The sequence below is a fragment of the Vicia villosa genome, linkage group LG3, assembly GCF_029867415.1.
Source record: "Vicia villosa cultivar HV-30 ecotype Madison, WI linkage group LG3, Vvil1.0, whole genome shotgun sequence".
Classification (NCBI taxonomy): domain Eukaryota; kingdom Viridiplantae; phylum Streptophyta; class Magnoliopsida; order Fabales; family Fabaceae; genus Vicia; species Vicia villosa.
In genome coordinates, this window is record NC_081182.1 from 194,619,961 (window position 1) to 194,645,670 (window position 25,710).

The window sequence follows — 25,710 nt, forward strand, 5'->3', positions numbered from 1 at the left end:
AATCTTGTTCTAACAATCTCCCCCTTTTTGATGATGACAAAAACATATATAAATGATATGAATTTGCGATCAGAAAGAACAGACGGCAAAAGACAAATTACACAGCTATAGCATAAGCACATGAATATGTCTCCCCCTGAGATTAACAATCTCCCCCTGAGATAGATAATCTCCCCCTGAAATAAATACTCGAAGAACTTTAATAAAAGACTTCCCTGATTATTTCGGTAGAGACGATCATATAAGCTTCTGTCTTCAGAGAATTCATAGCTTCTGACTTCTGCTTCCATTGGACAGCTTCAGAACTAGAATTTCTTTTTAGATCCCTAGAACACTCATAGCTTCTGATTCCTGCTTCCATCTAGGACAGCTTCAGAACTTGAATTTCTTTGATCTTCTGAACATTCACAACTTCTGATTTCTGCTTCCATTTAGGACAGCTTCAGAACTTGAGTTTTCTGGATCTTTAGGACATTCGCAGCTTCTGATTTCTGCTTCCCTCGGATAGCTTCAGAGCTTTGAATTTCTACCAACATCACTTCATGCTAGATTTGTATCAGAACATTGTTGAATGTACCAGAGCATCATCAGAGCATCTCTACATCCTGAAATGTTACAGAACAAAAACTAAACGACAAAAGTTAGCATGAACGAGTCAGAACATAAAATGTATATTTGAACACATGATATGTATCAGAGCCATATAGGCTAAAATAATGTATCAGAGCAAATAGAATTTTGTCAGATCAAATAGACAAATATGGATCAAATTCTATTATCAGTGCTTCTGATTCATTCTTCTTTCTTGCTTCTTATCTCTGAAGCTTGATAGCACTCAGCTTGCTTCAGTTTCCATGGTTTTGCTTCTTGTGTTTGCTTTGAAGATTCTCTTTACTTCTTTATACCTGCAAAACACTTAAACCATATAGAACTTGCAGTTCTTGTTAGTGAATGTGTGGGAGCTTTACCCAGCAACTGATAGATTAATCAAATCATTTATCATTTATCTTCTCCCCCTTTTTGTCATATCATCAAAAAGCAAAAAAGATTCAGAGACAAACAAAACGAAACACACGGAGGAAGAAGATGATTTCATTGAAGTTCAAACAGCAGGTACAGAAGTTCATGAAGATAAGTAAGATCAGATGCACAAAGACAGATGCAACGAAAAGAAAGAAACAACACAGACTCAATCTAAGATGGCCCTAGTCTTGATAAGATCTTGGTCAGCATCTCAGAATCCTACTAAGTTGTATTCTTTAGATTTTCTGTAAACTAAGCCAACATTAGTAGTACCTTTCAGATACCTTAGAATTCTCTTAACAGCAGTTAAATGGGATTATCTAGGATCTGATTGGAATCTAGCACACAAACAAACACTAAACAGAATGTCAGGTCTAGAAGCAGTCAGATATAGAAGAGATCCAATCATACCTCTGTATAACTTCTGATCTACCTTCTTACTTACCTCATCCTTACCTAGGATGCATGTTGGATGCATAGGAGTTTTGGCTTCTTTGCAGTCTAGAAGATTAAACTTCTTCAGAAGTTCCTTCACATACTTGGTTTGGTGAACATACGTTCCTTCTGATGTTTGATTTATTTGTATTCCAAGGAAATACTTGAGTTCTCCCATCATGCTCATTTCAAACTCAGCCTGCATAGACTCAGCAAATTCCTTTCCAAGTGTAGCATTAGATGTTCCAAAAATAATATCATCTACATATATTTGACAAATTAAAATATCCCTTTTAAAGGTTTTACAAAAGAGAGTAGTGTCCACTTTTCCTCTAGTGAAACCATTATCCAGAAGGAAAGAACTTAAGCGTTCATACCAAGCTCTGGGAGCCTGTTTCAATCCATACAATGATTTCTTAAGTTTAAAAACATGATTAGGAGACATAGAGTCTTCAAAACCAGGAGGTTGATGGACATAAACTTCTTCATCTATATAACCATTTAAGAAGGCACTCTTAACATCCATCTGATAGAGAGTGATGTTATGTTGAGTGGAAAATGAAATTAATAGACGAATAGATTCTAACCTGGCCACTGGTGCAAAGGTTTCTGTATAGTCAATCCCTTCTTGCTGACTATAACCCTGAGCCACCAGTCTGGCTTTGTTCCTTACCACTTCACCTTTCTCACTGAGCTTGTTTCTGAAGACCCATTTTGTGCCGATTATATTGAATCCATCTGGTCTAGGAACAAGATCCCAAACATCATTCCTTGTAAACTGATTTAGTTCTTCTTGCATAGCAATTATCCAGTCTGGATCTTCTAGAGCATGATCAACAGAAGTTGGCTCGATCAAAGACACAAGACCTAATTGACAGTCTGCATTGTTCTTAAGGAATGCTCTTGTTCTGATTGGATCATCCTTCTTTCCAAGAATGACATCTTCTGAATGACCAGAGATGAGTCTGGATGATCTTCTGACAGATGGTTCTTCAGAAATGCTTAGATTCTCCAGAGAAGCTGATACTTGATCTTCAGATTCTTTGCTTCTGAGAAGCTCTGCTTCTGATGCGTTGCTTCTTGGCTCAACAACTTCTGATATATCAATATCCCAATCTGCAAAATTATCAAACTGCTTTGGTTTTTCAGAACCAAGCTTATCATCAAACCTGATATTGATTGATTCTTCTACAATCAATGTTTCAGTATTGTATACTCTGTAGCCTTTTGAGCGTTCAGAATATCCAAGAAGGAAACATTTTTGTGCTTTGGAATCAAACTTACCAAGATGATCTTTAGTGTTCAGAATAAAGCATACACATCCAAAAGGATGGAAATATGAAATGTTGGGCTTTTTATTCTTCCACAATTCATACGGAGTCTTATTTAGAATAGGTCTGATAGATATTCTATTCTGAATATAGCATGCAGTGTTTATTGCTTCTGCCCAGAAATGCTTAGCCATATTGGTTTCATTGATCATGGTTCTGGCCATTTCTTGCAGAGTCCTATTCTTTCGTTCTACAACCCCATTTTGCTGTGGAGTTCTAGGACAAGAGAAATCATGGGCAATACCATTTTCTTTGAAGAATTCTTCAAAGGATCTGTTCTCAAATTCACCACCATGATCACTTCTGACCTTTATGATTTTACACTCTTTTTCAGATTGAATCTGAATGCAGAAATCAAAGAACACTGAATGAGTCTCATCCTTGTGTTTCAAGAATTTTACCCAAGTCCAGCGGCTATAATCATCTACGATGACTAATCCATATTTCTTCCCTCTGACAGATGCTGTTTTGACTGGGCCAAACAGATCAATGTGCAAGAGTTCTAATGGCCTTGAGGTAGAAACAACATTCTTGGACTTGAATGCAGGTTTGGAGAACTTGCCCTTCTGACATGCTTCACAAAGAGCATCTGATTTGAATTTCAGATTAGGGAGTCCTCTGACCAGATTCAGTTTGTTAATCTGAGAAATCTTTCTCAAACTAGCATGACCTAATCTTCTGTGCCAGACCCACTGCTCTTCAGAAACAGACATAAGACAAGTCACCTTCTGACTCATAAGATCTTGCAGATCTGTCTTATAAATGTTGTTCTTCCTCTTGCCTGTAAATAGGATTGAGCCATCCTTCTGATTTACAGCCTTGCAAGACTCTTGATTAAAGATTATATCATAACCATTGTCACTCAATTGACTGATAGATAAGAGGTTATGTGTTAATCCTTCTACAAGAAGTACATTAGAAATGGAAGGAGAGTTACCAGACTTTATAGTTCCAGAGCCAATTATCTTGCCCTTCTGATCTCCTCCAAACTTGACTTCTCCTCCAGACTTAAGCACCAGGTCTTGGAACATAGACCTTCTTCCTGTCATGTGTCGTGAGCATCCAGAGTCCAGGTACCATGACATGTTGTGCTTTGTCCTTTTTGCAGTCAAGGATATCTGCAATAGGAATAATCTTATCCTTAGGTACCCACATTTTCTTGGGTCCTTTCTTGTTAGATTTTCTCAAGTTCTGATTGAACTTGGGTTTAACATTGTAAGCAATAGGAGGAACAGCATGATAATTTTTAATGTGAGTTTCATGATATTTCCTAGGTTGTGTCACATGCTTTTTGGTGTGTGTTATGTGAAAACTTTGAGCATGTGAAGTGTGCCTAATATCATGGGAGTGGCCATACTTGAACTGATCATACAATGGCTTGTATGTGAGTTTCATTTCATCAACAGGTTCAAGTTTGTATGGGGTTTCACCCTCAAAACCAATGCCGACTCTTTTGTTTCCAGACACAGCATATATCATAGAAGCTAGCTGACTTCTGCCAATACTTCTAGATAAGAACTTCCTGAAACTTAAATCATATTCTTTCAGAATATGGTTTAGACTAGGAGTGGATTTTTCTGAATCAGAAGGAGATCCAACATTATTGGATAATTTTAAAAGTTTTTCTTTTAATTCAGAATTCTCCAACTCAAGCTTCTTTGTTTCAAATTCAAATAGCTTTTTCAGCTTTTTGTATTTGAGACTAATCTGAGACTTGAGTTCCAGAAGTTCAGTTAGACCGGAAACTAACTCATCTCTAGTAAGTTCAGAAAATACCTCTTCAGAATCTGATTCTGATGTAGATTCTGATCCGTCATCTTCTGTCGCCATCAGCGCACAGTTAGCCTGCTCATCTTCAGAGTCTGAATCCTCTTCTGACTCATCCCAGGTTGCCATAAGACCTTTCTTCTTATGAAACTTCTTTTTGGGATTTTCCTTCTGAAGATTTGGACATTCATTCTTGAAGTGTCCAGGCTCATTGCATTCATAGCACATGACCTTCTTCTTGTCAAATCTTCTGTCATCAGAAGATTCTCCACGTTCAAATTTCTTTGAACTTCTGAAGCCTCTGAACTTCCTTTGCTTGGTCTTCCAGAGTTGATTTAGCCTTCTGGAGATCAAGGACAGTTCATCTTCTTCTTCAGATTCTGATTCTTCAGGATCTTCTTCTCTAGCCTGAAAAGCGTTAGTGCATTTCTTGATATTGGATTTTAATGCAATAGACTTACCTTTCTTTTGAGGCTCATTTGCGTCCAGCTCTATTTCATGACTCCTCAAGGCACTGATAAGCTCTTCCAGAGAAACTTCATTCAGATTCTTTGCAATCTTGAATGCAGTCACCATAGGACCCCATCTTCTGGGTAAGCTTCTGATGATCTTCTTTACGTGATCAGCCTTGGTGTATCCCTTGTCAAGAACTCTCAATCCAGCAGTAAGAGTTTGAAATCTTGAAAACATCTTTTCAATGTCTTCATCATCCTCCATCTTGAAGGCTTCATACTTCTGGATTAAAGCTAGAGCTTTAGTCTCCTTGACTTGAGCATTTCCTTCATGAGTCATTTTCAAGGACTCATATATGTCATAGGCCGTTTCCCTGTTAGATATCTTCTCATACTCAGCATGAGAGATAGCATTCAGCAAAACAGTTCTGCATTTATGATGATTCCTGAAAAGCTTTTTCTGATCATCATTCATTTCTTGCCTTGTCAGCTCTACGCCTCTGGCATTTACTGGATGTTTGTAACCATCCATCAGAAGATCCCATAGATCACCATCTAGACCAAGAAAGTAACTTTCCAGTTTATCTTTCCAGTATTCAAAGTTTTCACCATCAAATACCGGCGGTCTAGTATAACCATTGTTACCGTTGTATTGCTCAGCAGAGCCAGATGTAGATGCAGGTGTAGACTTTTCACTTTCATCAACCATCTTTTACTGAAGCGTTTTTCTCTTCCTGAATCTTTTCTAAACACGGTTAAGTGCTTGCACCTTAGAACCGGCGCTCTGATGCCAATTGAAGGATAGAAAAACACTTAGAAAGGGGGGGGGTTTGAATAAGTGTAGCTTTAAAAACTTGACAGATAAAAATAAATTGCACAGTTATTTTTATCCTGGTTCGTTGTTAACTAAACTACTCCAGTCCACCCCCGCAGAGATGATTTACCTCAACTGAGGATTTAATCCACTAATCGCACGGATTACAATGGTTCTCCACTTAGTCAGCAACTAAGTCTTCCAGAGTCTTCTGATCACACACTGATCACTCCAGGAACAACTGCTTAGATACCCTCTAAGACTTTTCTAGAGTATACTGATCCACACGATCACTCTAGTTACAACCTGCTTAGATAACCTCTAAGACTTCCTAGAGTATTCTGATCCACACGATCACTCTAGTTCCTTACAACTTAATGTAATCAATTCTAAGAGTATTACAAATGCTTCTTAAAAGCGATAATCACAAACTGTGATATTTCTCTTAACGTTTAAGCTTAATCTCACTAATATATTACAACAGCAATGTAGTGAGCTTTGATGAAGATGAAGATTCTGAGCTTTGAATTTGAACAGAGTTTCAGCAAGTTAATAGGCGTTGTTTTGTTCAGGATCGTTAACCTTGCTTCTCATCAGAACTTCATATTTATAGGCGTTGGAGAAGATGACCGTTGAGTGCATTTAATGCTTTGCGTGTTCCGTACAGCATCGCATTTAATGTTATACGCTTTTGTCAACTACCTCGAGCCTTGTTCACGCTGTGTCTACTGACGTAGCCTTTAGTAGCTTTTAACGTTCCTTTTGTCAGTCAGCGTAGCTTGCCACTTGTACTTTCTTCTGATCTGATGTTTGTGAATACAACGTTTGAATATCATCAGAGTCAAACAGCTTGGTGCAAAGCATCTTCTGATCTTCTGACCTTGAAGTGCTTTTGAGCGTGATACCATCAGAACTTCAGTGCTTCTGTTCTCTTGTTCTTCTGATGCTTCCATAGACCCATGTTCTGATTCTGCTTCGACCATCTTCTGATGTCTTGCCAGACCATGTTCTGATGTTGCATGCTGAACCCTTTGAGACAAAGCTTCTGAGCGCTGAATTATGCATACTCTTTATATATATTTCCTGAAAAGGAAATTGCATTGGATTAGAGTACCATATTATCTTAAGCAAAATTCATATTATTGTTATCATCAAAACTAAGATAATTGATCAGAACAAATCTTGTTCTAACATCCGTTACCGAGTGAAAATATCCAATCTATGAATAAGTTTTTTCCTGCTTACTACAAGACTAGACCATTAGTTAGCAAAGTTAAGATAGATGAAGACGGTCGCTCTCCTTTAGGCAAATCTGCTAATATTGAGGAAACTTCAACCGCAGTCCCTGTAGCTTTAAACAAAATTAGGTTAAACTATATGACCAATTCTGTAAAAGTGTTTAGGTCAATCCCTTTAGCCAAAGATCCTGACTTGTACTATGCCTGGCTAGAAAGGGTAGAGAAACAAAAAGGATCCTTCTGGAAAGCATTAGGAATATATGATTTGATTCAACTGTCAAGAACGGGTTTAGAATACAACCAACCCATGCTAGTAGCAGCGGTTCATTTTTGGGATGCTTCTCACAACACCTTCCATCTCCCATGTGGAATGGTTACCCCCACGCTTTTCGACGTGGCCGCTATTACAGGACTTCGACCAACTAGTGAAACCTTCGACCCCAATGAAATGGATGATGACACTATTGGTTTTAACGATTCGCAAGTCACTTATACGACATTCATCCAGAAGCATCATATTACCACTGAAGCGACAGTATCTGATGAAGAGCATATTGCTTTTCTAGCATTATGGCTTTCACGATGTGCCTTTTGTTCAAGGTCTATCCAAGTTGCGAAAAGGTACCTTTGCATGGCTAATCAATTGCATGCTGGGAAAAAGCTCAACCTCAGCCAACTACTTCTATGGTCTCTTTATGAAAACCTTAGTGAAGCTGCAAACCTTACCAAGAATTTCAAATCTGGTAGTTTACTTTACGCTGGTCCTTTCTGGCTATTGCAATTGTGGCTTAATGCTACATTCGAAACTCATCTTCCCTTTCGAGGAGATGTCAATGAGGAGGACAGCATAATCAAAAATCGAACTATAGAGGGGACCAGGTTAGCTTACCTAACTCCAAAAGAAGAAATGGGAAAGCTTCATGAACATTTCCTGGCGTATTCGATGATGTTTGCTCGGCGTGACCAGTTCGATCCTTCTATGGCCCCATTTGTACACAGAACAATAGGTCCTGAATGGTTTACTCGAAAATTTCCACCAACATCTCAGGATCAACAAACTGAATCTATGGAAATTTGGGAAGCCTTTCTGACCCCAAGATTGTTTTCCCACCGTCTTCGACCATCAAAGGGTCAATGTATCCTCATGTGCTATCAACCGAATTTGGTCTCAAGACAATTTGGGTTAACTCAAATAACACCCAAGTGCTTATATGAGAAAAGAAACCATATGTGTTTCCACACTTTGTATTTGACTGAAGAGGAATGTGAACAAAAAATCGACAAATATGTTGACGTCACCAATCTTTCTCCTATTCCTTTTGAACCTTCTTTTTACTCTACACCAGATTTTCATCAATGGTGGACAGAGTATTATAGCTCTCAAATTTTTGATGCTGATAACCTTGCTCAGGAACTAACTGCAGCTTTCAATGATGTGCAGGAGAACTTCCAAAAAGGTACTTCCACTCATATTAAAGAAATCCAAGCTTTTCAAAAATTCTTTGAAACTATCTATAGGCCTGATGATCTAAGTCGGACTGTTCGTGAGGCTGCAGTTACTTTGCGCGAAAAGTTTTCCGCCAAACTAAATAAGTTGAAATTCTCGTATGTTCGACCAGAACTACGTTATGAAGTGGCTTTCAAACTCAATCCTCCAAAATTCCCCCCACTACCAAGTGCTGATTTTGGTGTGGCTCTAAGTCCTCCTTTCCCAGACTGGTTCGTGTGTGGGAATGCTCTCAAAATTCTTCAAGAGAGTACCAAAAAACGCGCTGAACGAGTGGTTCCGACTAAGCATACCTTGGATACTTTCAAAGGACATCTTCATATAGATCTTAAACACGTTCGTGTCCTGACTCCAATACCTGAAGGTTTGGATTAAGGCAATCTTTTCGACTGACTTATCTTTTCTTTATTGATATACTGATTTCAGTCTCAACTACAGCTGTTGCACGAAGGAGGAAGATTAAGGAAGCTTCTGCCCCAAAAGACTCTGGGACGTCTAAAAGCAATAAACCAAGTGGGAGTGACTCCCTCGTCACTGATAAGAAGCCCACGGTACATACTTATCTCATACTCTCAATCTTGTACAATACGTGATTAGTACTCATCTTTCTCATTTTCGACTTGCCAGAGTTCGAAACCCCCAACGGGTTCGAAGCGTAAAGCTTCTTCGACCACTGGTTCGGATGGCGAAGATAAATCCCCTCCTCAAACTAGACAAGGACAGAAGAAAAAATATAAAGCTGTTACCCCTTCGAGAAAAGGGAAAAAGGCAAGTCCTTCCAAAGCTGCTTCTCCTGGTGATAAAGCGTCCTCTGAAGAGTCTCCTTTGAAAGCTGCTAGTAATGCTTTCGTTGTGGAAAGCCATAATTCAAGTCCAGACAATATTCCACCCAAGGTACTTCGGGTTTGTCCCACATATTATCTTGTGATTTTAACTGAATAATCGTACTGACACTTTACCTTGTTATTGCAGGATGATGCTGGCACTGCTACTTCCGGTTTTAAAGACCCTGGCCTCACCATTGATGTTGACAAACTTTATGGTAGTTGTCAAACTTTAACTTTCGTTAACTAAACTCTTCAAAAGTTTATTTATTTTTGAATAACTTTGCTCTGTTTAACATAGGTACCTCTCAAAATCAAACTCGTGTTCTTTCACCAGTCTTCGAAGACGTTAGGCCAATTGCTACCATATTGCCTAATGAACCAGTCGAAGAAAGCCGCTCTACTGACGAATCCCCACCTACCCATCAAGGCAAAAATTTGGAAGAGGATCATCCATTCTCAGGCAGCGATAATGTGAATCAGCAATCACATGGCAACGAAGATTCCGCGTCGGAGAAAGATGCTATGGAAGAAATTTCTCAGCCTGAAAAACCAGTTTCTCATGGAACTTCAACTCTTGACGCCAAAACCATTCATGAGACAACTTCGACGCCTGCCCCTGCAAAGCTTACTCCTTCAGAGCTTGAACAACTTAAGCAAACTGATCCTCTCAGTTTCTTAAAGGCCATTATGAATGTGAATACTCCTTCGCCTCCGGAGCTTAATGTCTCAACAGCTGTTACTGCAGACTCTAGTGACAAGGAAGATATCCCCAGTCTTCTTCGACAAATAAAAGAAAGATTCTTTGGGGTCAATCTTGTAGATGTTCTCAACCGGGACCCTATTAAGAGCCACAACTTAAATCAACTTCTAAAGAAAGTAGATTTGCTTCAAGTTTCCACAGAAGTTTCAGAGGTAATTGTTCTGCTGGGCTCTTTACTCGAGCAACTCCAAGCTAACATCCTTCGAAGGCAAAATGTCGAAAAAGAGTTATCTGAGAAAAAGGCCTCTCATGACTCTTCATGGAATTTTGCTATGGACGCAACGAAACAAGGTGAGGCCCTCAGGCTCAAACATTCAGAAAATCAGAAGGCCATTGATGATTATGAGAAGAAAATCGGCTCTTGGAAACAAGAAATCAAGGTACTCGAGGGCAAGATAAAGGAGGCTGAAAATTGTCAAGCAGTCCTACAAAAGTCTAATCAACAAGACTTGCTCGAAGTGGTGCAGTCAGGAAAGAAACATTTCGAGGCTGCACAAAAGTTAGTGCCAGAAATCGAAAAGTTGAAGAAACACCGGGCACTAATTGAACTTCGCATGTCTTCATGGGAGACTCAATATTTGAAGATCAAAAAGGATCTCCCTGAGGATTTCAACTAAATGTTTTCGATCTTGTTACTTATTGCACCTTTATTTTGTAATCGAGGCCACTGTAGACATATAATATTTGTACGCTTGACTCCCTTTTATCTTTATCATATTTGCCATTGTTGATTTAGCAAATCTTTCAATTTCTTGTCAAGATATATCTTTAGATTTCCTACAGTGCTTTTATTAAATGCAACATGTAGAACCTGAACATCCTTCGCAGCACTTTTGCCTCTAGACTTGACGTTTCCACTTCTTCTAGCCATAATCATTATTAAAAGTGACGTCACTTTCTCCAAAACGTCGGTTTTCAGACGTGCGTGCATCAGTTTTAATGATTACTTCTCAACTTCCAAGGGCGGGAAACGGCGGAAGCCATAACTCCTTTCTTTGGAAAACCAACCGCAGTCCAATCACTCATTGGCAATTAAAACCCACCCTTCAGTATTCCCCTTCTATATAAAGGGTCCAATATCACCTTTATTTCTCATTCATGCGTTTTCTCTCCAAACTAAACACAGAAAAAAGAAAACACACAACTTCTCTTTCAGAACAACTTTCTTACCTTGCAATGGCTGAACCTCTCTTCTTTAACGACATCAAAGCCCTCATTAGAGGCGAGTTCAGACTCTCTGAGGATGAACTTGTTCGCCATTTCATCAACATCGAAACCCTGTTTGTCAACCAGGAACTAGACTTCTACTTTGAGGAAGTCCTGGAGGGTGCCATTTACCCCAACATGGTGGCAGAATTCTGGATGAATGCGTCTTTACGCATAGATCCTGAAGGTAGGACCACCATTGATTCTGTTATTCGACACGCTCGTCTCAGCATTACTCCCACCACTATTGCTAATCTAATAAGGTGCAATAACTCTGGTGAAACTTTTGACGACAACAGTTTCAACATGACTACTCATCTCATGCTGAGAGCTCTTGTGGATAATGACCGCTTCAGTGCCAAAGTCATCAGGATCTGAGCCTTTTTTATTCTCTGATGCCTTCTCCACTGGGACCGAGACATAGGATTTTTTCCTTTATAATTCTCCAACCGATACGCCTCTCGATTTGACCTTTGAAATTGTTTCCTATATGCCATTGCAGTTCTACCACCTTGGTCCCAACTTCGCCATTTGTTGGTTCTTGCATCAGCTTGTACCCACCTATCCCTGGGTGCATTTGCAGGGACTTTGAACGTCACCCTTCGAGTCCTAGGATGTGGGCTATCAGGCCTCTTTGTTGGAGTCCAAATGTCGAAACCGTACAGGTTGGGACGCAACCCCTGAGTTTCTTGACTCATGTAGCAATACACACGTTCGAATGATCGTGCTAGCATTTCGTCATAGACTGCCCCGCATCTTGGGCAGAGAGCAACTTCAGTGTTTTCTTTGTGACATCTGACCAAAAATCCTACCAAGCTTTCCTCCATCTTTGGGTACAGTTGTAGTAGGGGATTTGGCTCTCTTCCTGGGTGTTCCCACCTTTCGCGTCGAACCCTTTCGAAGTTGGCTTCGACCCTTCGATTCAGCATGATCGAACACCTTGGACACATCCATTGCTTACCACCATTTCTCTCGTGGCAATTCCAGAGATATTCTTTGAGGCTTTCAGTTCTTGGAGGAACTTCGATGCCCCCATTTTTCCTCGTCAGCCATGTCTCTAGTTCGCCAAATTCAGACGCTGGTCGTCTGGCGCTAACCATGTTGACCGCTGCTGGAGGAACTTCAGAAATCTGGATTTTCTGGAGTTTCATCCTGAGGTCTTCAGTGGCCTCGCTGTTTTCTTCCTTCGAGGCTTCAGTTATTTCTGCCTTGGAAGATTCTTCAACATCAGTATTGAAGATTATGTCACTATTTAGGCTTTCAGTAGCCTGCTCTCCATTGAACATTGCTTTAGTCTCCTCAACCTCGATTTCAGAAACTTCCACCATGTTGATATCTTCTACCTCGCAGAGGCTGGCGTCAGCAATGTTTAGGGGATTGGTATCGACCCTCATATGACTCTTGGTCTTGTCAGCAAACTTCAACCTTCCATCATTGAGAGCATTTTGAATTAGATCCCTGAAAAGAAAACATTGAGAAGTTTTATGGCCTAAAAACCCATGATATTTGCAAAAACCTCTTTTCTTCCGTTGTTCCAACGGAGGAATTTTTGAATTTGAAGGTAGTATCATTTGGCCATCTTTTACCAATAAATCAAATATTTCATCACACTTGGTAATGTCGAATGTATAAGTTTTCTTAGGGAACCTATCATTCTTATCGTTTTCTACTGGATTTTTTCCATTGGCAGGATTTAGCAGTTTGCAAGCATAAGGTGGCGTTTCTTTCAATTCAGCCAAGTCTATTTCGACTTCTTCAGGGCTATATGAGTCATCGAAAGACTCATTCTCAGCATCCTTGGCTTCGACGTATGCCACTCTTTCTTTCTTATAACTTTTATTTGCCCTAGCTTTTTCTGCCTTCAGGCGTTCGACTTGTCGAACCCTATCTGCTAATTGGGCCATGTCCCTAAGGTATTGGGTATCTAGTTTCTTTCTTATTGAATAATCTAGACCACCTGCAGCCATTTCAACAAGTTCATGCTCTGGGACTGTTGTAAAACACCTTGACTTCAACAGACGGAACCTATTTAAATAATCATCAATTGTTTCTGTGAATTTTCTTTTAACACTGGCCAATTCTTTCAAACTTATCTTAGTTTGGCCCATGTAGAATTGCTCATGGAAAAGTCTTTCCAAGTATGCCCATGCATCTATCGAATTTGGTGGCAAAGTAGTAAACCAAATGAAGGCATTTTTTGTCAGTGAACTAGGGAAATACTTGATCCTTAAATCTTCGTTTCCCGCTAAGTCTCCTGCTTCCGTCAAATATCTAGCAATATGTTCCACCGTTGACTCGTTCGTTTCGCCTGAAAATTTTGTAAATTTGGGTACCTTGGTGCCCCTAGGCAATTCTGTTTGCATGATATAATCTGATATAGGGGATGTATAGTTTGGACGTCTAAGTCCAGTACTAAGGCCATTGTTGGCCATAACCCTTTCTATCATGGCAGTTAAGTTATTTTCTGTAGCCAGATTTTCTCTTCTGACTCTTTGAACAATCTCATCTGGGTGTTCGTTCCTACCCACAATCCTTAATCTGGGTTGCTCCTCCTCCGTTTCTTGTCGGACGGGGACAGTTCTTTGATTTGAAGCTTCTAAGTTAATTATTGGAGTTCCTTCGAACACCTCTGTTCTTCGTGAGGGGCCTACATCCCTAGTAACCGTCCTAGATGATGGAACTATGTCTTGTACACGTTCTAAAATGGGCCTCTCTTCTTGATTCGAAGGCTGTTTGTCTTTCCTTTTGGGCGGCGTTACTCCCATGAATTCTGCCATTCAATTCATCTGAGATGATATCTTTTGGAAAGTCTCCATGTTTTCTCTATTCGTAGTAGTAACATTTGCCATTAGTGGGCTTAAAACTGAAGTCAATTCTCTGGCCAAAACCCCTACCATATCATGGTTGCTTGCATCCATTTCTTGTCGAAATGCTGCTTGGTTATTTGTGGTAAAGTGAGGCATCTGGGTAGAGAAACCAGTGTTATGTGCACTTCGACCCACTGAACTAACATTTGGTGAAAATGTCGCATTGTTAGTTGGGGCATATATATGTCCTGCCCCTCGTACGCCTGTTCCATGTGGGTATGGCATTCCGTATGGATTATTTGGTCTCCATTCGAAAGCGGAGTTCGTGCCTTGACCAAATAAATTGTTTGCAGCATTTGTCGAGGCAAACAATACGTCCTCTGCGCTTGTGGATGAGGGTGCGGTTGTCGACACTGGAACTGGAACAGTCCCTGAGGGTGCTGTATTATTTTCAGGCATATTCTGGGAATTATCCGCAGGTCTCGATCCATTTGGACCCGTTGCATCTCGTGTTTCTTGAGTAGAAGTCGAATTTGCCGCTCCTGATCCTGAACCTTGTGGGGGATCTTGATTACCCCCTGCACTGGCCGTAACGACCATTTTCCTGTTGTACCTTCGTTTGGGAATCGGTTGTGCACTGTTATTTAATTTACCGTTCCTAAGGTTCATACAAGATCTTGATATTGTCTAGACAAAAATAAAGCAATTGATTAAAACAATCTGCTTGACACTGTCCCACTGGGCGTGCCAATTTGTTTACTGTGATTTCCGGTAAACAACCGCTAGTCTTCCAAACTATAATAAATATGATTTGGTTACTTGCAGGATCGACTAGATTGATCCTAGGACACATAGTCAAGAAGATTGTTATCAATGTTTGTTCTGACCATATTCATTATTTGTCTTCTTCAATAAGCGTTGTTCGATTAACAGAACAAATAGTCTCGACATTCACTTTGTTATATATAAATATGACTTCATCGAAGTGACATGACATAAAAATTAAAAGGACAATTGAAACGTAAAGAATCTTAAACTGCAGAAATATAAAAGACTTTGGAAGTAAATAGCGTGAAAGTAATTCGAAAGTAAATGACGTTAAAGTAAAGATGCAGAAACGTAAATGGCAAGAAATAAACGAAATGCAGTAATTCTGAAAGATAAAAACAAAAAGATAATACACATGTATTAAAATGGTGGTGTCATACGTACATTTTCTCAGCAAACTCTTTCTCTTAACGCTTGATACTTGAGTAAATATGTGAGTGATTTGTACAAAATGAACACACAGAATCCTAACACTAAGACTCCTATTTATACTAGTTCGACCTTAACGGTCCTACACTAATCTGCTGCCACGTTTCTCATCAGAACTTCCAGCGAAGCCATCTGTTGTTGAACGGTTACGAAACCGTCTTCGAATTTCAAATCTTCCCGCCTGAGTCCATCTTCGACGCGTGGCAGTGTATTAAACAAACACTACTAAAAAACACGCTAAGTAGTAATACTTGAATACATATTCTATGAATTTTGTCTAAGTCCCGAAGACATATGCTTTCATTAATCTTTCAGCGTTCACTTATCTTCATCGAACTTAGAAGTCTTTATTTTTCCGAAGCATGACCATCAGTAGCCATTTTTTAAGGGATGGCCATCAGTAACCATCTTTCCTTCGATTCTCAACTCCTTCGAAGGATAAACAACATAAAACGAAATCTTCAGCTAACACCATGTTAGTTGGAATTTTGTGAGATTTGTTCTTGTGCGAATGGGTTTTGATGCGAGGTGGATGAGATGGATCGAAGGATGCATTTTCACCAATAATATGTCTGTTCTTGTTAATGGGGGAACTACTAAGGATTTTAAGGTTGAAAAAGGTTTTCGTCAAGGAGATCCTTTGTCGCCTTTTTTGTTTGTTTTGGTGATGGAGGTGCTTTCGGCCCTTATGAGGAAGGCGAAAGAAGTAGGAGAGTTTAGGGGGTTCAAGGTGGGTGTGGATGAGGAGTTTGATTTGCTCCAATTTGCGGATGATACAATAATTATTTCCGAGGGAGATACGGCAAATCTATGGTGTATGAAGACTATCCTTAGAGGCTTTGAGTTAATGTCGGGTTTGCGTATCAATTTCAACAAAAGCAATATTTACGGGATTAATGTGGGAGATTGGTTTTTAGAAGCGGCTTCGACCTTCCTTGCGTGCAAGGTGGGATGCTTACCGTTTAAATTTTTAGGTGTTAAAGTGGGAGGTAATCCGAGGAAAACCTCAATGTGGAAAGAGTTGATTTCTTTTTTGAAGAAGAGGTTAGTTGTTTGGAGAGGTAAGAATCTTAGTGTAGCAGGCCGGGTGGTCTTAATTAACTCGGTTCTCAACGTTATTCCGATATATTCTTTATCCTTCTATAAAGCTCCGACGAAGGTGCTTAATGAAATTCGAAAAATCCAAAGTAATTTCTTATGGAGTGGTGGAGATCTAGTGAAATCGATTCATTGGGTTTGTTGGGACAACGTGTGCAAATCTAAGGAGGAAGGCGGTTTAGGTGTGAGAAATGTGGAAATTATGAATGCGGCGCATATTAGTAAGTGGAAGTGGAGGATTTTAAGCGAAAAAGAGGCGGTTTGGTGTGATGTCTTAAAAGCAAGATATGGTAATGTGAAACTTAAAGTTTTGATCGGAGATGTCTCGGTGGTGGGCAAGCATGACTCCATATGGTGGCGAGACGTTTTGATATCGGATAACTATGATAGATTGGGTGATAAGCATTTTGCGAGAGGGGTGGTTTGCAATGTGGGGAATGGGAAGGAGACTCCGTTTTGGTATGCGAGTTGGTTGAATGAGCAGCCTATTATGGAGGCTTATCCGAAGCTATTTGCATTGGCGGATAATCATCTTGTGTCAGTTTCCGAAGCGGGGTTTAAAGGGGATGACGGCTGGATATGGAACGTTTTGGAATTGCTGGCTGTGAGCAACGAGCAGAATGTGGACAGCAGTGATGTCGCTGCAATGGCGTTGGAATTGTCTGCCAAGCTGCAGCTATTCTGTTTTCGTGAACAGCAAGTTGACCTCTATGCTTGGCGTGAAAATTCGACGGGTGTGTTCTCGGTAAAGTCGTGTTATGAGAGGTTCAAAATTAATCTCTCGGGTCCTCCTCTTAATGCAGGTTTGGTCAAAGAAGTGAATTTCTTGCGGAAAGTCAAAGCTCCCGCAAAAATTCTGTTTTTTGGTTGGCGTTTAATTCATAATAGAATAGCAACTAAAGATCAATTATTTAAGAGAGGTATTTTGGTGGAATTGAACGACTTATTGTGTGTTATGTGCTTGAAGAGGGAGGAGTCCTTATTGCATTTACTTGGAGAATGCGAGATAACTTCGCGGATTTGGAGGAGGGTGTTTAGTTGGATTGGTCACGATATGGAGTTATCCTTTGAAGAGTTTGTAGGTTTCTTCGCCCATTATGATAAAGTGAAGAATTTAACCAAGAGGATTATTATGGCGGTGATTTGGTTGGCGACGGCGTGGTGTTTATGGTTGAAGCGAAATGCTTGTATTTTTAGAAAAGAATTGTTTAGCTTTTCGGAGAGTATGTCGGAGATTATCCGTTCCTCTTGAAATTGGCTTTTATCTTTTTATAAGTTAGGAGATCTTTGTAATTTTCATACTTGGAATATCCTTCCGCTCCTTTGTTTCGAGTTGTAGGAGTTTTTTGTTTGTTTGGGTGGAGTATCCCTTATGCTCCCTGTTATAATATCATTGCTTATTAAAAAAAATGATTTTTAAAATGAGTGGTACACCTCAAAGTTGGAGATAAAAAACAAAGTACTCATGGTTATATTGCTGCTCTGACGCACTATAAATAAATTAAAATTTCAAGCGAACGCACCGGTCTTATACTTTTAGTTTCGATACAGAGACTAATGTATTTATAGAACAAATAAATCAATGGTGAGGTAATAGTATTGAATTAATATGAATTAGTTGAACTAATGATTAAAAAGTTTATTGTGGTAAGAATATATACCTGCCAGAAATTCAATAATCATTTGTACCACTTTTACTATGATCTGCTGTTTCGACGGATAAAATAAAAATCCTTTGATATATAAATATAAGCTTTGTGGTAAGAATATATACCTGCAAGAAATTCAATAATCATTTGTACCACTTTTACTATGATCTGCTGTTTCGACGGATAAAATAAAAATCCTTTGATATATTAATATAAGCTTTGATATATCGATGATATAACATAAACATTAATAGTCTATAACCTTCTAAAAAATGAGTGTGTACCATAATATTATAATTTTTCTAATCCTCCTATTATTTGAATAAATTATGAGATGTATGAAACCATTTATAATTGTACTTAAATAAATTATATATCCATTAAAATTGAAAACTATTTATCGAAAAAATTTTAACGGACACTTTCACTACAATATTTTTTTTTATTTTATTCAACAAAATATTATAAATGTTTATAATTAGCATAAACTCATTATTTTCACGGAACACTATCACCATAATACATTTTTAATTTAAACAACAAAATATATTATAAAATATATTATTTCATATTTTATAATTACATTTAAATAGAATTATATACCAATTAAAATTAAAAATTATTCATCTAAGAAGTTTTCATGGGACATTATTATCACAATACCCGTTTTATTTGAATCAACAAAATATTATAAATATTTATAATTAGCATAAATTTGCTATATTACGGGACACTATCACCACAATACCTTTTTTATTTAACCAACAAAATATTATGAATATTTTTAATCATCAGTGATATTTGTAAATATTTATAGCTATTAATCGTATTAAATTTATTATGTTGGTGATTCGATAAATATTTCTTTTTAAATATTCCAAGTTATTAGTGATTTTATAATAACAATTATATATCACCAACAACTTAGCCTTATTGAATTACCTACGATATGAATGATTATTGCATTTTCATGTTTTTTTTAACATAGCTTCTATATATAGATTTATTTCATCTGTATTATGTTTTCTTAATCTTAAATTAATATTTTTCATTCGAATTTTTAATTTTTTTTTGCGTTTGTAATACATTAATAATTTTAAGATTTGAATTACTCGTGCAGACGCACGGGTCTTCTGCTAGTTTTTATAAAAAATAATAAAAAATAAAATACAAGTGCCTTAAATAGAACCTGAATTCCACACTCCTAAGCAAGTTATCAAGAAGTTGGACCAACCCCTATTAATAAGAAAAAAGAACAAAAACAATCCAATAAATTATAATCTAATTGATCCAAGCAAATACAAAACATAATCTAAATAAATACTAACCTTATTTTGATTAGAAAAAAAATCCATCTATTTATCAAGGCATTTCCAAATTTTTATAACAAAAAAGTTAACAACCATTTTACACTACTAGAAAATTCCTATTCCTTTTTTTTTTTTTAAATTCAATTAGTGATTTACAAAATTCGGTCCCTCTACCCATCAAGTTAGTCATTAAAATTTAACATATATTATAAATAAAATTATAGATTTATCTAAACCGTTGCAAAAAAAATAACCCACTGAAATAACGAATATAATTTTGTGATCGAGTATTCTGTCTCAATGTTATTTAAAATGTTCAAGTTAATTTATATACAAAAAAAACTCAACGATCGAAATTTTGTTTACTAAAAATTTCTCTCTTTATTTTTATTATTCTCTATATTAAGTTATGATGATCATTACAGACATACTTGGAATGAATTCACATAATTATAATTATTATAATTTTGTGTCTTAATGACATGTAAAAATTCATAATGGAATTAATTTTATTTTCATTACAACTATTTTACTATGTCAAATTTGTCTTTTAGCAGCACCCCTACTAAAGCGCTTTTAGGAGAAAGCGCTGGCATATGTTTCGCTAAAAACAAAATAAAAAAACACGCAAAAAAAGCGCACTTAAAGGTGGGTACGAAAGCGCTTTCTAAAAGCGCACTTATAGGGGGGGTACGAAAGCGCTTTCAGAAAGCGCTCTTATAGGGGGGATACGAAAGCGCTTTCAAAAAGCGCTCTTATAGGTGGCTTATGAAAGCGCTTTCAGAAGCGCTCTTAAAGGGGGGGTACGAAAGCGCTTTTACCCTAAAAAGCGCTGGTAAAGGCAGGGCTACCAGAGCGCTTTCTAAAATCGCTTTCATAGCTGTTTCATTAATTAAAATTTTTAAAATCAAAATAATAGTGTTTCATAATCTCTAATTTCTTTCACTGCCCAGAACTTACGAAGAACCATCGCTGCCCAGAACTTCATTACGAAGAACCATCGCTGCCATCGCTGCCCAGAACTCCATAGAAACTCCATAAAAACTCCTCAAAACCGTATCTCATCCTCAAAACCGCACAGAAAAACAAATACAAAGAGAAGACGAAGCTAGAACAAAGAACAAACCCTGCCCAGAAAACGAATTCGAAGCTAGAACGAAGAACAAACCCTGCCCAGAAAACGAATACGAAGAGAAGACGAAGGTACACGATTTATAGTTCTGTTTTAGGTTTCTCTGTAATTGTAGTTAGTTTAGTACTGAAAACGTAGTTAGGCTATTCTGAAAACGAATACGAAGTGGTATTGTATGGACTACTATGTGTTGATTTGAAGTCGATTTGTTAATGTTTGTTGGGTTACGAACCATTGCTGGGCTGTGATGATTTAGAGTGAACTGGTATGGAATTGTTTGCATATTTGGATATTCATGTGGCTGCTTTGAGATGTGGAATTAGTTTGTAAATTCTGTTATAGGTTTTTCTATAATTGCAGTTAGTTTAGTACTGAAAATCGTTATGAGTCAGTTACGTTTGTGGTGAAGTTTGTTACTAACTGGTAGAAGGCTATTCTGTTAGGTTGTTATGCTAATGGGAAAAAAGCAGTTGGTTTAAACTGTTAAGGCTACTATAAAACAATTAGGGAAGTTAGTTATATGGTATTTAATTTTAATGCTTGAATGAACAAGTTAGTAGTCGAGGTTAAATGAGTGAATTTCTTGACTTGTTCTCTTGCATTGCTTTTGGTTTGAACTGTGATTTTTTCTGTTAGGAATGTTAGTATGGATATATGATGGCTGTATGAACTTGGTTCATAGGTATGTTTTTCTTTGTTTTCACGTTTTTTTATGTATATGGTATTGTATGGACTACTATGTGTTGATTTGAAGTCGATCTGTTCATTTTTGTTGGATTACGAACCATTGATGGGCTGTGATGATTTAGAGTGAACTGGTATGGAATTGTTTGCGTATTTGTATATTCATGTGGCTGCTTTGAGATTTTGCAAGTTTGTCATGACATTGGATGTATAATGTGTACGCGCTATTTTGTTTTAGTGTTAGAATTAGTAGAATTCTGTTAGTGGTTATTTGCTCTGAAGTTATTATTCTTAATCTATGTGTTATTTTTATGTTGAAACAACAAAGAGTTTTTTTGTGGGTTTATTATTATTCTGTTAATTGTACTCTTGTTAGTTTTGGAGGTGTTATTCTTAATCTATTCTATAAATTGTATATACTGTTTGAGATTGCTTTTGCCTTGGATTCTAATATAGCTTGGCTTCTGTTTTAACAGTGGCATAAGGGTTGGGTGTGGTGGCTTTCAAATTTTAATTTGTATTTGTACATCTTTTTCCGATTTTTTTTTGGTGTTCCATGAAAGTTTTGTTTGATTTTATTATGAATATTCTGTCAAAATCATTGGTTCAGTTACTTTTACAGTTACTCTGAAGTCTCTGGTTTCTACTTCTAAAATCATTGTAGTTTGTGCTACAGTTTGCATATAGTTCCTTCACTTTTATGATATTTGTATTTAACTGCATCGTGTGTGTGTGTTTAATTTTACAGTTACTTTGAAGTCTCTGGTTTCTACTTGTACAACGCCGATTCAAACCTACTCATCTCCCACATCAAGTCTAACTCAGGTTACTATCCCTTTCTTCTTGCTTATAGTTTGTTATTTTCTGCTTATAGTTTATCGTTTATGGTTCTATTTAATATCAATTTAGTGTCTCTCAACCAGTTTTTTGGTTTGTGGACTTATATTACTTTGAAATAAGGTAATGTCTTCTTTAAGAAATCGGGTATTCTGATTAGGTATTCTATTATGATGATAGCTATTTATTATCTTGACAGAATTCCTTAGTACCTGATAGAGAAACCAAGAAGCATTTGTTTAGCTTAATTAAGACATGGATAAGACATGGATGAATTCAAACCGATTGTCGAAAGAGTACGAGAAAGGGGTATGGGAATTCGTTGAGTTTGCGGTTGCGCACTCCGAAGACCCGCTTCGAATGTCGTGTCCTTGCTTGGGTTGCTGTTATGGGGGTAAGGTTGACGGGAATAAGTTGGCATCCCATTTACTACACCTTGGAATTGATAGAAGTTATACATGTTGTACAATGCATGGTGAGAAAAGTAACGGGAATGCTGAGTCGAGGTGTAATAGGAAGTATGCTTCAAACGAAGATTGCACAGACACATACGATTGCGATCGAGTCGAAAAGATTGCAGAAGCGCTTGAAGAAGATCTTGAGGATTGTCCCAAAATGTTTGAGAGGTTGGTAAGCGATACAGAGAAACCGTTGTATGATGGTTGTTCAAAATTCACAAGATTGTCTGCGGTGTTAAAGTTGTACAACTTAAAGGCGGACAATGGATGGTCGGATAAAAGTTTCACAGAGTTATTATCCCTTATGAAAGATATGCTACCAAAGGATAATGTTCTTCCCAATCGAACGTATGAAGCCAAAAAGATGTTGTCCTCTATTGGCATGAGCTATGATAAGATACATGCATGTCCAAACAATTGTGTTTTGTTTCGAAACGAGTATGCAGCGTTGAATGAGTGTCCTAAATGTGGTGCCCCTCGATATAAGAAAAAGTTGTCTCCTGCTAAAGTCTTATGGTATTTTCCTATAATTCCGAGATTTAGACGCATGTATCGTAGTGAGACCGATTCAAGACACTTGACTTGGCATGCAGATGAAAGAATTATTGATGGAAAGTTGCGACATTCGACAGACTCACCACAATGGATGAAAGTTGATACTGATTATCCTGAATTTGGAAAAGAAGCAAGAAACCTTCAGTTGTCATTGTCTACTGATGGAATGAACCCGCATGGTATTCAAAGTATCTCGCAAAGCACATGGCCTGTGATTCTTATGATTTATAACCTACCTCCGTGGCTATGTATGAATCGTAAGTACATGATGTTATCTATGCTAATTTCTGTGCCTAAACAACCAGGGAATGACATAGACGTATACTTGGCACCCTTAATTGAAGATTTAAAGTTTTTGTGGGAGAACGGTGTGGAGGTTTACGATGGGTATAGGAAGGAAAGTTTCAACTTGAGGGCGATGTTGTTTGGAACAAAAATTGCAGGAATTGCAAGCACAAGTATCTGAATTGCAAAGAGATAAAGATATGTATATGAGAGGAAAGTGCAATACTGCATCGGTGAAAGAAACTAGTGATAAAGCTAGTTTCAATTGTCAAAGAAAACTTCCCGAGGTAATTATAAACTTCTTTTCCTTACAAATTGTTCTATTTTATTAACGATAATGACTTTATATTTACTATTGGTTTAGGGCATTTCTTCTTGCCAACTATACTTATCGTCACCGAATTATCGCCTAGTTGGCAAGGGAAAAGTGCACAACACTGTGGGAGATTTACTTCACCATAGACCCCTCCCGGATGGACACCTGAAAGTATCAGTTGATTTTGTATTAGATCATGATGCGGTGCTACCGGTACCTGACATGGTCTTAGAGACAACATTGATGCGAGATGCAATAGGGTCATTTGTTGCATGGCCCTCGGAGCTCATTATCATTGGTGATGAGGTATATTGAAAACCATTATGAATCATTTAGTTTTCGAATGTCAATTCTGCACTGTTACGTTAATTATTTTTTACATTTTAATTTTAGACTTCTCCTACAAAACCCGCAATTAAGGGCAAAGGGATTTTACAAGAGGAGGAGTTTGTTGCATCACTAAAAGAGGTACATTTAAGGTGTTAATATATAATTTGAATCTAAAATTGCATGATTTTATATTTTATCGATCGTTATATGATTTTTAGGCATCTGCTCGGGGGTCACAACAAGTGACACAGGGCGTTCGTAGCGTACCACCTAAGGGTCCTCCGAAGCAAGCGGCAAAAAAAGGTGGTGCTTTTGTGCCTCGATACCGGACGATGCTCGGAACACTTGTTGATATGTCCGATTTGAAGGAAGGTGCTCTCCGTCAAATCAATATGGAGGAAGGTATCTTTGGTGTTGAATTCATGTCACATATTACAATAGATGACTTGGAAGAGATTTTTACGCAAGAACAACTAGGCGTGTCTAATATGCACTCGTACATCCGGTAATATTCACTCATCCGATATATTATTTAATTACTCGAACAATTTATTTACACATTATGTTTATTATGTTTTTCACTCATCTGGTAATATACACTAATATGCACTCATATATCCGGTTATTCACTCATCCGCTAATATGTTTATAAAGTTTTTATTTAAGGTATTTGCATGACAGAGTGTTGCGCGGAACTGCATTCTCAAACAGATTCCGTTTCGTGTCTTCCGCCCATTGCAGCGGAATGACAATTGTTTCGGAACCGGAATCAGTTAGACAACGCTTAGTCAATAGATTCATGTCATCCGGCAATACAGAAAGTCTGATTCTTTGGGCGTATAATACCCGACCAGTAGGGTTAGTTTCTCATTCTTGGTTGTTGCTTGCTATCAACCCGATAAGAGAAGTTGTATATTTTCTGAATTCGGTAGATGGTGAGTGGAGCAATTATCCGACTATGAAGAAAATTATTGATTTGTAAGTGGGATCGTTCTAAATATTCTTGTACATTTATATATTTAATTATTTGTGAGATTGATCTAAATATATGCTTTTATATTTTTGTTAGATCAATACAAGTGTTCCGAAGTCAACGAGACGCGCAAGTATCCCGGACTAAATCAAACAACATTACTTGGATCAAAGTGCAGGTACATTATTTTTCACAATTTTGCTTATAATATTTATGCTACTTGATAAAACAAGACAACTATAAAATCTTATTTGTTTTTCTATGTAGTGTCCGATACAGCGGAACAGTTTAGACTGCGGATACTTTTTTTGAGGTTTATGAAAGAAATCCTTCAAATGAATCAATTAGAGATTCCAATCACGGTATGGATATATAACTTAATTAGATAACTTCTTATAATTTATTACATTTAACTAAATCATTCATATTATATTTTTATTCTGTAGTACTTTGACGAATTTTGTGCTGCTTCTTACACGAGACTTAAGTTGGAAGAAATCAAAGAGGAATTGTGTCAATTTTATATTCATCAGCTATTCATGCAGTAGGATTTGTGTCGATTTGAAGAGAATATTATAGTACTCTAGGATATATGATTACTAACTTTGTTCATATTGTTGCCAATATTTGAAGTATAATATTGTTGATGTTAGAGATTT